Source organism: Xyrauchen texanus, chromosome 25 (assembly GCF_025860055.1).
Source record: "Xyrauchen texanus isolate HMW12.3.18 chromosome 25, RBS_HiC_50CHRs, whole genome shotgun sequence".
NCBI lineage: Eukaryota > Metazoa > Chordata > Actinopteri > Cypriniformes > Catostomidae > Xyrauchen > Xyrauchen texanus.
In genome coordinates, this window is record NC_068300.1 from 5,816,800 (window position 1) to 5,830,819 (window position 14,020).

At 41.7% G+C, this 14,020-nt stretch overlaps 1 protein-coding gene across 1 annotated transcript in view; it reads right to left on the reverse strand.

Moving 5' to 3' along the window:
* Positions 1 to 14,020, reverse strand: part of LOC127618950 (uncharacterized) — a 435,826-nt gene that overhangs the window by 144,141 nt on the left and 277,665 nt on the right.

Below are 14,020 nucleotides of genomic sequence, written 5' to 3' on the forward strand. Positions count from 1 at the left end.
TACTGTTGCACGAATTCTGTTGCTTATATGAATTTAAACCATCAGCTTTGTACACAGCCAGGGTAAACTGCACCTTATCTTTGTGTTTGGAAGCGTTTTGTGAATCAGATGCTGTTTTCTGTAGTCCTTCAAATAAACGCACTGCACCTGTGAGACGCAGATTCCCTGAGCTTGTCCCAACAGTCACTTGCTCGTGCTGCTGTTGTACAACACGCGTGTGGCCAAACAAATGGTATTTCACATAAGGCTGACATTTATGTGGATTTATAATAGAGACCCCTGGGCAACGGCCCAATCAGCCCGGTGGTTAATCCGTCCCTGCCAGTTCTCATATTCTGCAAATAAATGCTCTAAATGACAATATTTTTATTTAGAATTTGGGAGAAATGTTATCAGTAATTTATAGAATAAAACAGACATTTTCATTACTGAAACAAATACCTATAAATGGTAAATCCAGAGAAACTGATAATTTTTGCTGTGATCTCTTAATTTTTAACTGTATGATTTCCTTAAAGATGCTGGATATCTCAGCTGAAGAAAGAGGTGACGTCACTGAAGTCAAAACTGATGGAGAGAGACGACAGGTTACAGGTTAAACATTCATTTCATCCTTAAAGTTGAGATTGTAAGCTTTCAAATGATGTGATATGATGAACGGTACAGATGTGATTGTGTTGTGTTTGTCAGGAGCTGGAAAAGGTTTCCTGTCAATCTTCAGTGTGTGTGACTGATGGGACCTCCACAGAATGTCAGGATTCAGTGTGGAGCGGCAGAGATCAGTCCACACCACAGCGACTGCTGGACAAACTCTCTGAACAGAGATCCAGAGAGACACAGGACTCACAGCTCACTTTACTCTGTTCTACAGCTGGTAATCAGGGTGATCAAACCTCCACAGAGTCTCTGACTTCTGTCTGTAACACTGGAGAACAGCAGATGCTGCAGACACCAGTGAAGACTGAAGTGAAGCTGGAGGAGATAAAATACGAAAACACAGCAGAGGAACAACAGAGAGAAGAAGATGATGATGATCAAACCTCCTCAGAGTCTCTGGCTTCTGTCTGTAAAGTTGAGGAACAGCAGATACCTGTGAAGATTGAAGTGAAGCTGGAGGAGATAAATGAAGAAAACACAGCAGAGGAACAACAGAGAGAAGATGGTGATGATGATCAAACCCCCACAGAGTCTCTGACTTCTCTCTGTAACGCTGGAAAACAGCAGATGCTGCAGATACCATTGAAGATGAAGATGTGTTCAGTGAAGCTGCTGGACTGCAGGAACCTGATGAAGATGAGAGGAGAATCCACAGCAGTGAAACAACAGAGCGATGATGATTTTATTCCTTTTGGTATGTTTCTTATTATATTGTGTGATCTAGTTGCATTCAGATTTCAAAGGGAAAGTCTCTGATTTCAGGATGGAATACATCAGTCATTAATCAGTTTAGTACAGCATAATTAAAAAGTGCAGAAACATAAGAAAAAGAAAATGCTAAAAACTGTCGCACCATGTCTTTTAATTAGGGGGCCAAGCACCAAAGGTGCTCTAATCCTAATGTTTTTGTACTGATTTTTTCTTATTCTGTTTTCTGCCTTAAAAGTGTTTTTTCAGCAAAAACCATAAGTCCTAGATACAACAAACTTGTGGGGCTTTTCCACTGCCCAGTACAACTAGACTCTGCTCGCTTTTTGGGGAGTTTTCCACTGTGGATAGTACCTGGTACCGGATACTTTTTTTAGTACCACCTCGGTCGAGGTTCCAAGTGAGCCGTGCCGATTCTACATGTGATGTCAAAGCCCTGCAGATCACTGATTGGTCAGAGAGAATCGTCACTACAAGTGTCACTGGATTTGCTACACGGGACATCATCCCACTAGTTTTAAAGTTGGCTACAGCGATAGCAGTATCATTTGTTCACTCGACTTTCAAATTGTAAAAAGAAATGGCTGTGCGCAAAACCACGTTGTGTTCAATAAATGAGGTGCAGACATTCCTCTCATTAGCGACAAACGAAACGACACAAAATGGAAAGTCTTTCAGGAAGTGTCTCAGCTGTTGGCCACACACGGCTACCACCAGACCTACCAACAGTTAGGGAAAATAAAAAAATCATAAATGTGACTACAGAACCATCAAGGAAAAGTGGAAGTGGCTCGACCACATTGATGCTATCTAGCGAGCAATGGGAGGAAGAGTACCTCAGAGGTCATCAGACAATTCCTTTGACTCAATGGCTCGGTTTGTGCTCTGACATGCACTGTTAACTGTGGGACCTTATATAGACAGGTGTGTGCCTTTCCAGATCATGTCCAATCAACTGCACGTGAGCTCAATTTTAAGTGTCTTGGCAAAGATTTGGAATACTTGTGTACATGATTTTTTTTTAAAGCATATAACTGTTAATTAGAAGGTTGCTGGTTCAATCCCCACCGTCACCACCATTGTGTCCTTGAGCAAGGCACTTAAATCCAGGTTGCTCTGGGTGGATTGTCCCTGTATTAAGTGCACTTTGGATAAAAGCTTCTGCCAAATGCATAAATGTAAATGATTGGCCACACTGTGTGCAGGTGCCCTTTATAGCTGGGGGAAAAATAATCAATGTTATTCAGCTTTGGGGCAACATAGGTTAATAGCAAATATTAACTACTAATAAAATACTAGACAGATAACTAATAACAAAGCATGTAATCTACAGTTTTCATTTGCATAGCATGTCATGTAAAACTCAAACGCATGTATTGAGACAAATATTATACAAATTATACTTCGTCTAATTCATGGAATAGAAAATTGCAATTCTTATTAAAAATATTTTACAATATTTAATTTGCTGCTTTCATGAAGAATAATTCTGTTCACGTTTTCTTTAATTTTTATTGCCAGGAGAATATAACATATGATACAACAACATTTATTCACATTTGATAATCCTGTTTGAAAATAGAAAATATGGGCTAGTCCATCGGCACATTTCAAGAAATCAAAGGTTTCGAGTCTTGACAGGTTTTGGTTTTTACAAGTGTAGGAGGTTATGCGCTAAAAGTAACGTGTCACGTAATCAGATTACTTTTTCAAGTAACGCAATATTTGTTATTTTAGACCATAATATCGGAGTTACTTTAAAAAAAAAAAATAACCCGTTGCTTTTGTACACCTCTACAGTTCCTGTGTTGCAAGAAATCAGGAGTACAAATGTGCAAAAAATCAGTAAACGCATTTAAGCGGAGGGATTATAAGACTAGTCTTCCACTGTCCACAACATGATACACGGGGTGAAATACTCGCTCAGTTCATTGACTTGTGCAGCCGACCTGCTCTGTGAGACACCTCCCCGTAAGTAGGAGAATAGGATGAGAAAAGCTGACTCTGGATCAGTGGCTCAGAGCAACGTTCTACATCTATTGTGTACGCAGAGAAGACGTCTTCATTTCTAAAAAGATACAACAATTTTGTTTTATAATAAACATGTAGTTTGATTCATGAAAAAAAACATTTTTATGACATTTTGGTAGCAATAAAAATTATTTCATTCAAGTTGTATCAACTTGCACCTTTCAAGTTGTGGCGTCTGTACTCACCGTGTATCAACTCAAAACAAGCGTGCACTGAGAAAAATAATTTATTCATCAGACTATACTGGAAGCACTGTGTGTTTTGCGCTGTAGTTTCAACAGAGCTGGCTCATAAGAATCATTCATTTGTGTTCAACTTCATGTTGTTTTTCTGTGACTGAGGCTAATTCAATCTAGACCATAATCATGAAATGCAGTTACTGTATTAAATTAAATTGGTGTCTTAAAAACATGTCTTTAACATTTGTCCCTCTTATTGTGTTTTAGACCTGATGAATGTGAATGAGGATATTCAAGATCTGAATGAAGTGGATGAGAAATTTCAGAAAGTTCATATTTTCAAAACTGGAGAAAATTATTTGAGTTGTTCAAAGACTAAAAAGAATTGTCCATCAAAAAAGTCTCGAAGAACTGCCAAAAATACTTTCACTTGCTCTCGGTGTGGAAAACATTTTACATATAAATTTCATCTTAAAACACACATGAGAGTTCACACAGGAGAGAGCCCTTACACATGCCATCAGTGTGGAAAAAGTTTAACATCTGTAGGCCATTTTAAAGATCATCTCCACTGTCACTCTGGGGAAAGGCCATTTGAAAGTGATCAGTGTGGTATAACATTTGTTGTGGATACAAACTTAAGAAAACACCTGAAAAATCACACAAATGAGAAGTCTTACAAGTGCTCACACTGTGGAAAGAGTTTCACTCGATCACATGACCTGAAAATACACGAGAGAATTCACACTGGAGAAAAACCTTACAAGTGCTCACACTGTGGAAAGAGTTTCACTCGATCACATGTCCTGAAAATACACGAGAGAATTCACACTGGAGAAAAACCTTACAAGCGCTCACACTGGAAAAACATTGATATACTTGGCAGACGCTTTTATCCAAAGTGACTTACAGTGCACACAGTGGTGGTGGCTGTGGGAATCAAGCCATCAACCTTCTGCTTACTGTTTCTGTGCTTTAGCCCACTACGCGATCACCGCGCCACAAACCCTGAAAATACATGGTCCCCTCCATCTGCTGGCAGGTCATCCCTGTCTACCTGGATGAGGGAGGGGACAAGGGGAAGGAAACCAAGTTTGTCTCACACTTTGAAAAGACTTTCACTCAGCCACAAATCCAAAATATTTATGAGAGAATCCATACCGGAGAGAAACCATACCAATGCTCTTCATGTGGGAAGAATTTCAGCCAATTAAGTAATCTACATACACATGGAAAGATTCGCCTAAGTAGTAGAGGTCTGCAGGGGTCTTAAAATTAAACCCGTACCCGAGATGTGTGGTCCGAGCCTTCCCAGCCCGAATGCTACCGTCAGATTTTAAGTCCCGAATCCGAAATTGCTTAATATTTAATCGAGATTGTGATCTTTGAAAAATTAATTGTTCAGCTCTATTGGCATCTAATCTTGCTCATCAACAGCTCTTGGGTCCCAGTATGGTGTCCTGCATCTGCAAAACCTCTTCCCCCATTTTAATGATAAGATAAATAATACAATATTTTGTTAAACTGATTATTTCAAGTGTATATTGACTTGCCTGCTGTGTGTTAACATACTTCTGATGTCATTATTAAAGCCCATCATTCATAATTTGAGGTTGTGTCTAGTGTTTGAATTGACTAAAATTAGTGTTGGGTCTCATGTACTCAGATAGGAGACAAAGGCAGGCCTACATACAGTACAGTCATAAATCCTGACTTCGGCCTGTAGGAACGCATCTCACCCTTTTTCCTGCAGAAATTAAGATGATTTCTCTTCCTTCAACCGAGTCAACTTCGCCGATATGTCTGCCAACCCTCAGAGAATCAGCGGCCGTACTGCCCGCCAACAGAGCAAGGAAACATCCTACCGTCATCACCCGAGCTTAACCGAGTCAAAGTGAAACGATAGAAGAAGCACACATTCTACCGCGTCCTCACACAACACAAGTAAAAGGTTTACGTCTGGGCAGAGATGGATTATAATAGTGTTATATTGTGTATCAAGTAGGGTTGCAGTGGTATACCATGGTATGAAAATTGATGGTTTTCATATTATGTACATTTGCTTATCTATGGGATTGAGAAAAAAATGCAACAGGACGGAGAATCTCACCTGCGCATGCGCATCTCATTTCCTCCTCGACTGCCTGTCAGACTCGTCAACTTGCAGAGCAGAAACGCACACATGCAGTGCAGAAAATGTCAGAGAGAGACGAGGTGAGGGGGTCTGACTTAAGTGAGTATGTTTCTGGGTCGTGGACAGCAGGGAAAGAACAATGCTATGGTTCTCCCATTGAAGATATTTCATCAGCCGCCCCAGTGATACCCTGTTCAGGTCTGTAGATTTAATGATAATCTCGCAATCAGGTAAAGGATTCTCATCTGCACTTTTGCACGAGTGTAACGAGCTCGCGATCATGATCTGCTCTTCTCTCTGGCGTCTGGCGTGCAACAACCGGGCTTCCTTCGATATCTCGGAGTGCAGACCTCAAAACTGATGTGACCAATTTAAATTCTAGTGAGACTTTTCTAGTTTAAAGCGTTACGGAGGAAGTCAAGTAAAATCTCTGAAACAGAAGGCACCCCTGACATGCCAAACAGCACTGAGGAGAAAAATTCAATATACATAATTATACATATACACTCACCTAAAGGATTATTAGGAACACCTATTAAATTTCTCATTAATGCAATTATCTAATCAACCAATCACATGGCATTTGCTTTAATGCATTTAGGGGTGTGGTCCTGGTCAAGACAATCTCCTGAACTCCAAACTGAATGTCAGAATGGGAAAGAAAGGTGATTTAAGCAATTTTGAGCGTGGCATGGTTGTTGGTGCCAGACGGGCCGGTCTGAGTATTTCACAATCTGCTCAGTTACTGGGATTTTCACGCACAACCATTTCTAGGGTTTACAAAGAATGGTGTGAAAAGGAAAAACATCCAGTATGCGGCAGTCCTGTGGGCTGAAAATGCCTTGTTGATGCTAGAGGTCAGAGGAGAATGGGCCGACTGATTCAAGCTGATAGAAGAGCAACTTTGACTGAAATAACCACTCGTTACAACCAAGGTATGCAGCAAAGCATTTGTGAAGCCACAACACGCACAACCTTGAGGCGGATGGGCTACAACAGCAGAAGACCCCACCGGTACCACTCATCTCCACTACAATTTGCAAAAGCTCAAAAAAATTGGACAGTTGAAGACTGGAAAAATGTTGCCTGGTCTGATGAGTCTTGATTTCTGTTGAGACATTCAGATGGTAGAGTCAGAATTTGGCGTAAACAGAATGAGAACATGGATCCATCATGCCTTGTTACCACTGTGCAGGCTGGTGGTGGTGGTGTAATGGTGTGGGGGATGTTTTCTTGGCACACTTTAGGCCCTTAGTGCCAATTGGGCATCGTTTAAATGCCACGGCCTACCTGAGCATTGTTTCTGACCATGTCCATCCCTTTATGGCCACCATGTACCCATCCTCTGATGGCTACTTCCAGCAGGATAATGCACCATGTCACAAATCTCGAATCATTTCAAATTGGTTTCTTGAACATGACAATGAGTTCACTGTACTAAAATGGCCCCCAGTCACCAGATCTCAACCCAATAGAGCATCTTTGGGATGTGGTGGAACGGGAGCTTCGTGCCCTGGATGTGCATCCCACAAATCTCCATCAACTGCAAGATGCTATCCTATCAATATGGGCCAACATTTCTAAAGAATGCTTTCAGCACCTTGTTGAATCAATGCCACGTAGAATTAAGGCAGTTCTGAAGGCGAAAGGGGGTAAAACACAGTATTAGTATGGTGTTCCTAATAATCCTTTAGGTGAGTGTACATCGATTTTTCATGAGTAAAAGTTATATTTTGACACAATTTTATAGTTTCATGTGAAATAAACTAAAGGTAGAATCTATTAGACCTCATTTTATATCAACTGTTTCATTTTTAGTTAAAGTTTCAAGATGAGATTCATCTAGTATATTTAGTTTTTCATAAATACCATCATTTGTTTTTATTATTACTATTATTTAAGACTAGCTACACTGACCTAACCATGGTTGTATTAGAATGAGGGCCAGTTGAATAAGTTCGTACTACCATCTAGTGGCAATGTAACTATAACATCCTTATTAGGATTTTTGATTAGGCAGTCAGTTGCTTACCTATAACTAGGACCCATTATATGCTAAGGACCCAGTAGTTATGCTGCAATTCTGTTGTACCTCATGTGCCATTGATCTTGATACTGTGGATAATCCCAGTTCATCAAAGATGTTCTTTGCTAATGTTGTTAATTGTATCATGTGTGCGTGCATCAAATAAACCACACACACATATCTACATACCTTGAAACTACTTCACTGAATCTGTACATATAAACATCAGTGTGTGAAGAATAAAGAAGGTTAATTTTTCTACAAAGAGTGGTCTGTGAGTGGTGCATTGATATATCTCCTCTTCAATCGGACAGTCTCTGGTGGTTGCAAACTGATAGTAATTAGCACCTAAGTGCCTTTATAGTATAGCTCAAACGGTACACTCTTTCACATGGTCCTTCGAGCCGGATACTGCAACTTCTAGAGCTGTAATAATGTCCACAGTAAGAGAGGATATTTGTGATGCAACAGTTCAGCCAACGTCGTAGAGTACACCCCTCAAGTTGCCTTGTTGATTATGAGGTTGATCATGTGCCAGTGCAAAGAACTTTACAAATACCACTAGACCACTCCGATGAGGAAGAACCAGTAATTGGGTCCACAGGAGGTGCATCACCTGATAGTGCCTATTTACCTGCCTATGGAAGGAATCTTTACCCCTCTCCAAAAGTACTACATATGTGTCTGAAAGATCTTGAGGAGGAGAATAAGCAGCTAAGATGTAACATAAAACTACTCTCTGAAATGCATCCTTCATTGCCATCTCATACAATTCAATCACCAAGATGACTGATCAGTAACACTGAGGATGAAACCTCTACCTCATTGAGTTCATTGTTACACAGTAAAGGAGTAACATCTACAAGAGATCAAGGAGATCCACGTTATGACAAAATTAAGTCAGTGAGACATGGTGAGGACAAGTTACAAACAAAAAGTCAGCAGAACAGAATTGATGAGATCATTAAAGAGCTACAGAGTATGAAAGTATATCCTAAGCCTGCTAGATCAAGATCACCATCACCAGAAGGATCATCGGTTTGTCTTAAGGGTGAGCATGCAGATTATCACCATCATAATCCTAGGCAGCCTTCTAAACGTAATCACAGCCCTGAATTCAGACAACAGAATCCATTTGTGGTTCATCGCACTTGGTCCCCACTCCGTAGAGAGAACACTTACCGTGGTCCAACTCCTACTATCCCTGACTTTGTGAGAGAGGATCCATGTGAGTTTGCAAGGTTGAAAGTAGCTCTTGATAATATTCTGCCCATAGATGCTACAGAGCGGTTCAAGTTTAAAATACTTACGGACCACTTGAAGTTAGAAGAAGCATTGCTTATTGCTGATTCATATAGTAATAGCAGTTATCCATACAGCCATACAATGCAAGCTCTCACTGAACTGTATGGACAGCCCCATCAGCTCGCTCTTCAGCGCATCGCAGGGCTGATGGATGGACCTAGCGTAAGAAGTGGTGACACCAGATCATTTAGGCTTTTCGCATTGAAAGTAAGAGCTTTCTTCGGAATGCTAGACCAGTTAGGAAACCACGGATATACTGAATTAAAATGGGGTTCTCATGTCTCCAGACTCCTAGCTAAACTTCCTTAAAATGTGAATCACCTTCAAACACCAATACCTACCCTACTTGATCTATCAGAGTGGTTGGAGTATGAAGTCAGAGTACAAGAGGATGGTACTCAGTTTAGCACTGATCTAAGTAGAGAGAAGCAGGGTTATCGGAGGGAACAACCGAGAGGACAGAAAGTTCCTTATAAGTCTACTGCTGTCTTTCATGGAAGTGAACAAAGGCAAATTGTCAAAACTGAGCAGTCTCACCACAATGTGGTTTCTGAAACAAAACCTCAAGAGAAGCCAAATAAATTGTGTCCATTCTGTAACACAACACAACACTATCTTAATCAATGTTCTAATTTCAAGTAACTGAACAAAGAGCAGATTGATACTTGGATTACTTCCAATCAGAGATGTTGGAAATGTGGACGTGATCACCAGGTGGGCCAGTGTACTCTCAAAGCTAAATGCAAGAAATATCAAAGGAGACATTTAGAGCTCCTGCATGATGTCAATACAGGAAAGAGTGCCAATGCCACAAAACCCTATCCATTCCGTCAGTACTTCAGTTGAAACCCTGTATGTTGATCAACCAACAGGCAGCAGCAAAGTCTTGCTAAAATTGAGTAGAGTCATCTTGCGAAACGGAGATCTCTCACTAGACACTTATGCTCTGTTAGATGATGGTTCAGAACGCACTATACTTCTCCAAGAAGCAGCTCAGTATCTTAATCTACAAGGCAGTCCTGAAGACTTGTCTCTCCGCACAGTGCGTCAGGATATCCGCATCATCCATGGCTTCTCAGTATCCTTTTCTGTGTCTCCTGCCACACAACCAAATCGAAGTTTTAACATCAGACAGGCCTTCACAGCTGATGAGTTGGGATTGTCACCTCATACATACCCAGTCAAAACTCTCCAAAAGAGATATTGTCATCTCAGAGACTTGCCTCTTCAGTCAATTGAACAAGCAAGGCCACTACTGCTCATTGGGTCAGACTACACTCATTTAATAACACCAATTGAACCAGTTTGCTTGGGTCCCTATGGCAGTCCAGCGGCAGTAAAGACTCGTTTAGGGTGGACACTTCAATGTCCATCAAAGAACCTTGAACACAGTCTACACACACAGCATTGCCTGTTCACCTCCGTTAAGCCTTTGTCTAATGAGCTTTTCAGTCATGTCGTGAAACTGTGGCAGATAGACACACTGCCATTCAGAAATGAAAAGCTTATAACAAGGTCAAAGCAAGATGCAGAGGCTATGCGCATACTAGAATAAAAAACAGTCAGGATTGAAGTGAAAGGTGTTCAAAGATATGCCACTCCCCTTTTGTGGAAAACCAGTCTTCCTCCTTTAGCAGCTCCAAGGGAAGCAGTACTGCCTCATCTTCGGAAGACCGAGAAACAGTTGTCACACAACTCTGAAAAGTCTCAGGTATACAATGCTGAAATAAGCAAATTATTGGATGCAGGCTATGTAATGAAAATCCCACAATCAACAGCTGCAGAAAACCAAGGGTGGTACATTCCACACCACATGGTCCACCATAATGGGAAGAACAGGATTGTTTTCAACTGCTCCTTCAATTACAAGGGTATAAACTTGAATGAACACCTTCTTCCTGGACCTACATTAGGGGCAACACTGCTGGGAGTACTTCTTCGCTTTCGGGAGTACGCTGTAGCCATTAGCAGTGATAATAAAGGGATGTTTCATCAAGTCCGTCTCCTGTCAGAGGACCAAACATTCCTGAGATTTCTCTGGTGAGACTTGAACATCAACAACCCACCTGATGTGTACCAGTGGTTAGTGTTACCTTTTGGAACCACCTGCAGCCCGTGCTGCGCCAGGTTTGCTCTACAAAAGCATGTTGCAGACCATAACCAACCTGATAGCGATATTTGTGCATCAATAGAGCGCTGCTTTTATGTGGATAATTGGTTACAAAGTATCCCTTCCCTTGATACTGCCAGGAAATTAGTAGATGACATGCGACACATGCTTGGTGATGGTGGATTTGAACTGCGCCAGTGGGCTAGCAACACTCCTCAACTGATAAATCACCTGCCACAGGAGATTAGATCAGAAAGCTGTGAGCTTTGGTTTAGTCTGGACAGATCAGATCCTCAAGAGCATACACTGGGACTTAGATGGATGTGCAGATCTGACACGCTTGGCTACAAACACGGTCACATAGAAAAAGCTGAACCCTACAAAAAAAAGCTGTTACACTACAAAAATAGATCCACTAGTCAGCTCAAGAAGCGTTCATGTCTTTAGTGATGCCTCTGAGCGAGCATATGGCGCTGTGGCCAATCTTCGCACTGAGGATGCTCAAGGAAAAATTTAAGTGGCATTCTTGGCAGCTAGATCAAGGGTAGCTCCTAGAAAGCAACAGACAATACCAAGACTTGAACTTTGTGCAGCTCTAACTGGAGCTCAACTAGCAGCTATCCTGAAAAAAGAGCTTACCTTGGAAATCAGCAGTTTCAATTACTGGGCTGATTCCACTACTGTTCTGCACTGACTTCAATCAGACTCATTCTACTTTAAGGTGTTTTTGTAGGAACCAGAGTTGCAGAGATCCAGGAGCTTACTGACTCCCAAGCATGGTCTTATGTGAACACGCAAGAAAACCCCGCCGATGACATAACTCGTGGCATGTCGTTGTCACAGCTTGCAGAACATAACCGCTGGACAAACGGTCCTGCCTTTCTGTGGAAACCTAAAATCTTCTTGGCCTAAATTACCTAAAATAGAGCCAGTAGATTATACAGAGGAACTGCTTAAGTCTACATCTTTTCACCTCCTAATAACTTCCAATGATCAGTAGCCAATTAATGCTACTCAATTCAAAACATTCCAAGAGCTTGTGCAAGCAACTGTCCAATCTCTTCACGGGGCGGCCAGTGCTACTAGCCCTCCCTTGGCTGACTCATACAGGAAAGCTGAACTAAAAATCCTAAAATATTCACAAATGGAGAGCTTCCTTGATGATTACAAACAGCTTCAGTTTTTTCGAGCAGTCGCTTAATGACACTGTCCCCTGAGTTTAATTCTGACACTCACCTGATTAGAGTAGGTGGGCGACTTCGAAGGTGTAATCAGCTAAGCTCTGATATTCTTCATCCAATTGTCCTAGACCCAGTTCATCCAGTAACTAAATTACTAATTAGGCAATATGATGCACATCTACACCACCCTGGTTCAGAGTATGTATTCGCTGAAATCAGAAGGCGTTTCTGGATTCTGAGAGGACGGCAAGCTGTTCGTTCTATTAAAAAGCAATGCATTGAGTGTCGTAGATGGCGTGGCAGTCCAGATACCCCAAAGATGGCAGACTTACCCCCTTCCAGTCTACGACTCTTCCAACCTGCCTTTTACTCCACAGGCATGGATTGTTTCGGCCCATTCACTGTCAAAATAGGTAGACAGAATGAAAAATGTTGGGGCATCATTTGTAAGTGTTTGACTACTAAAGCAGTTTACATTGACCTTCTGACTCAGGCTGATTCAGACTCTTTCCTTATGTCCCTCCGACGATTTATTGCTCGGAGAGGGAAACCTCATGAGTTACACTCTGACCAAGGAACCAATTTCAAGGGTGGAGACAGTGAGCTTATAGAAGCTTGGAAAAATCGTAACCCCTACTTGCAAGCAAAGCTTGCCAAACACCAGATTGAGTTCCATTTACAATCCTCCTAGTTCTCCTCACTTTGGTGGATCCTGGGAGAGAGAAATCCACTCTGTTAAAACATCTCTGTATGCCACCATTGGTGCCCAAACGGTCACAGAAGAGGTGCTCAGGACTGTTTTAATTGAAATAGAAGGAATCATAAACTCAAAGCCACTGGGATACGTATCTTCAGATGTAGCAGATCCAGACACAGTAACCCCTAACTCTCTAATAATGGGTCGGCTGGACTCTGCATTGCCACAGATAGTTTATCCTGAATCTGAACTGCTTAGCCGAAAAAGATGGAGGCACAGTCAAGTAATAGCAGATCAGTTCTGGAAACACTTTCTTCGTAACTACTTGCCTGCACTTCATTCCCGACAGAAATGGCAACAAGAAAAGGAAAACCTGGAAGTTGGTACAGTGGTATTGATTGCTGATCCACAATTCCCAAGAGCGCTCTGGCCTGTTGGGACTGTTAAAGCTGTTAAAGTCGGAGCTGACAAAAAAGTCAGAGTAGCAGAAATTCAAGTCAAAGAAAGAACTTACACCAGGCTTGTCGCTCGACTTATTAAACTCCCATTACTTCCAGAGTAATTTTACTGTGCTGGCCCTAAGCAGGGGCGTTGCACCCGTGGGGGATGTGGGTGTTTTAACACCCACACTTTTCCCGATGAGAGGGTTCAACACCCACACTTTTTCTGCAGTTTTGCACAAACGCCTTACTACAGCCGCTCCTCCGTGTCTCTGGCCGCTCTGTGTCTGCGCTCGCTGCGGCTGCCTCCACTCCCCCTCCCTCTCAAACATGACACCGGCTTTGAGTGTGACCGGCTGATGATTGGCTGTTCTACCTTAAGTCCCGCCTCTCTTGGTGTGTTAGATTTATCGGTTAGCTCGTGCTGAGGAGGCGGGAACTTATGCTTATGGTTATTTGCATCTCCCTTTTCCAGGTACTTTGAATGAGTGTTTATGCTTTCGAGGTTTTTAAATAAGCTTGATATGTGTTTGGGAAGATGTTCTGTTTATG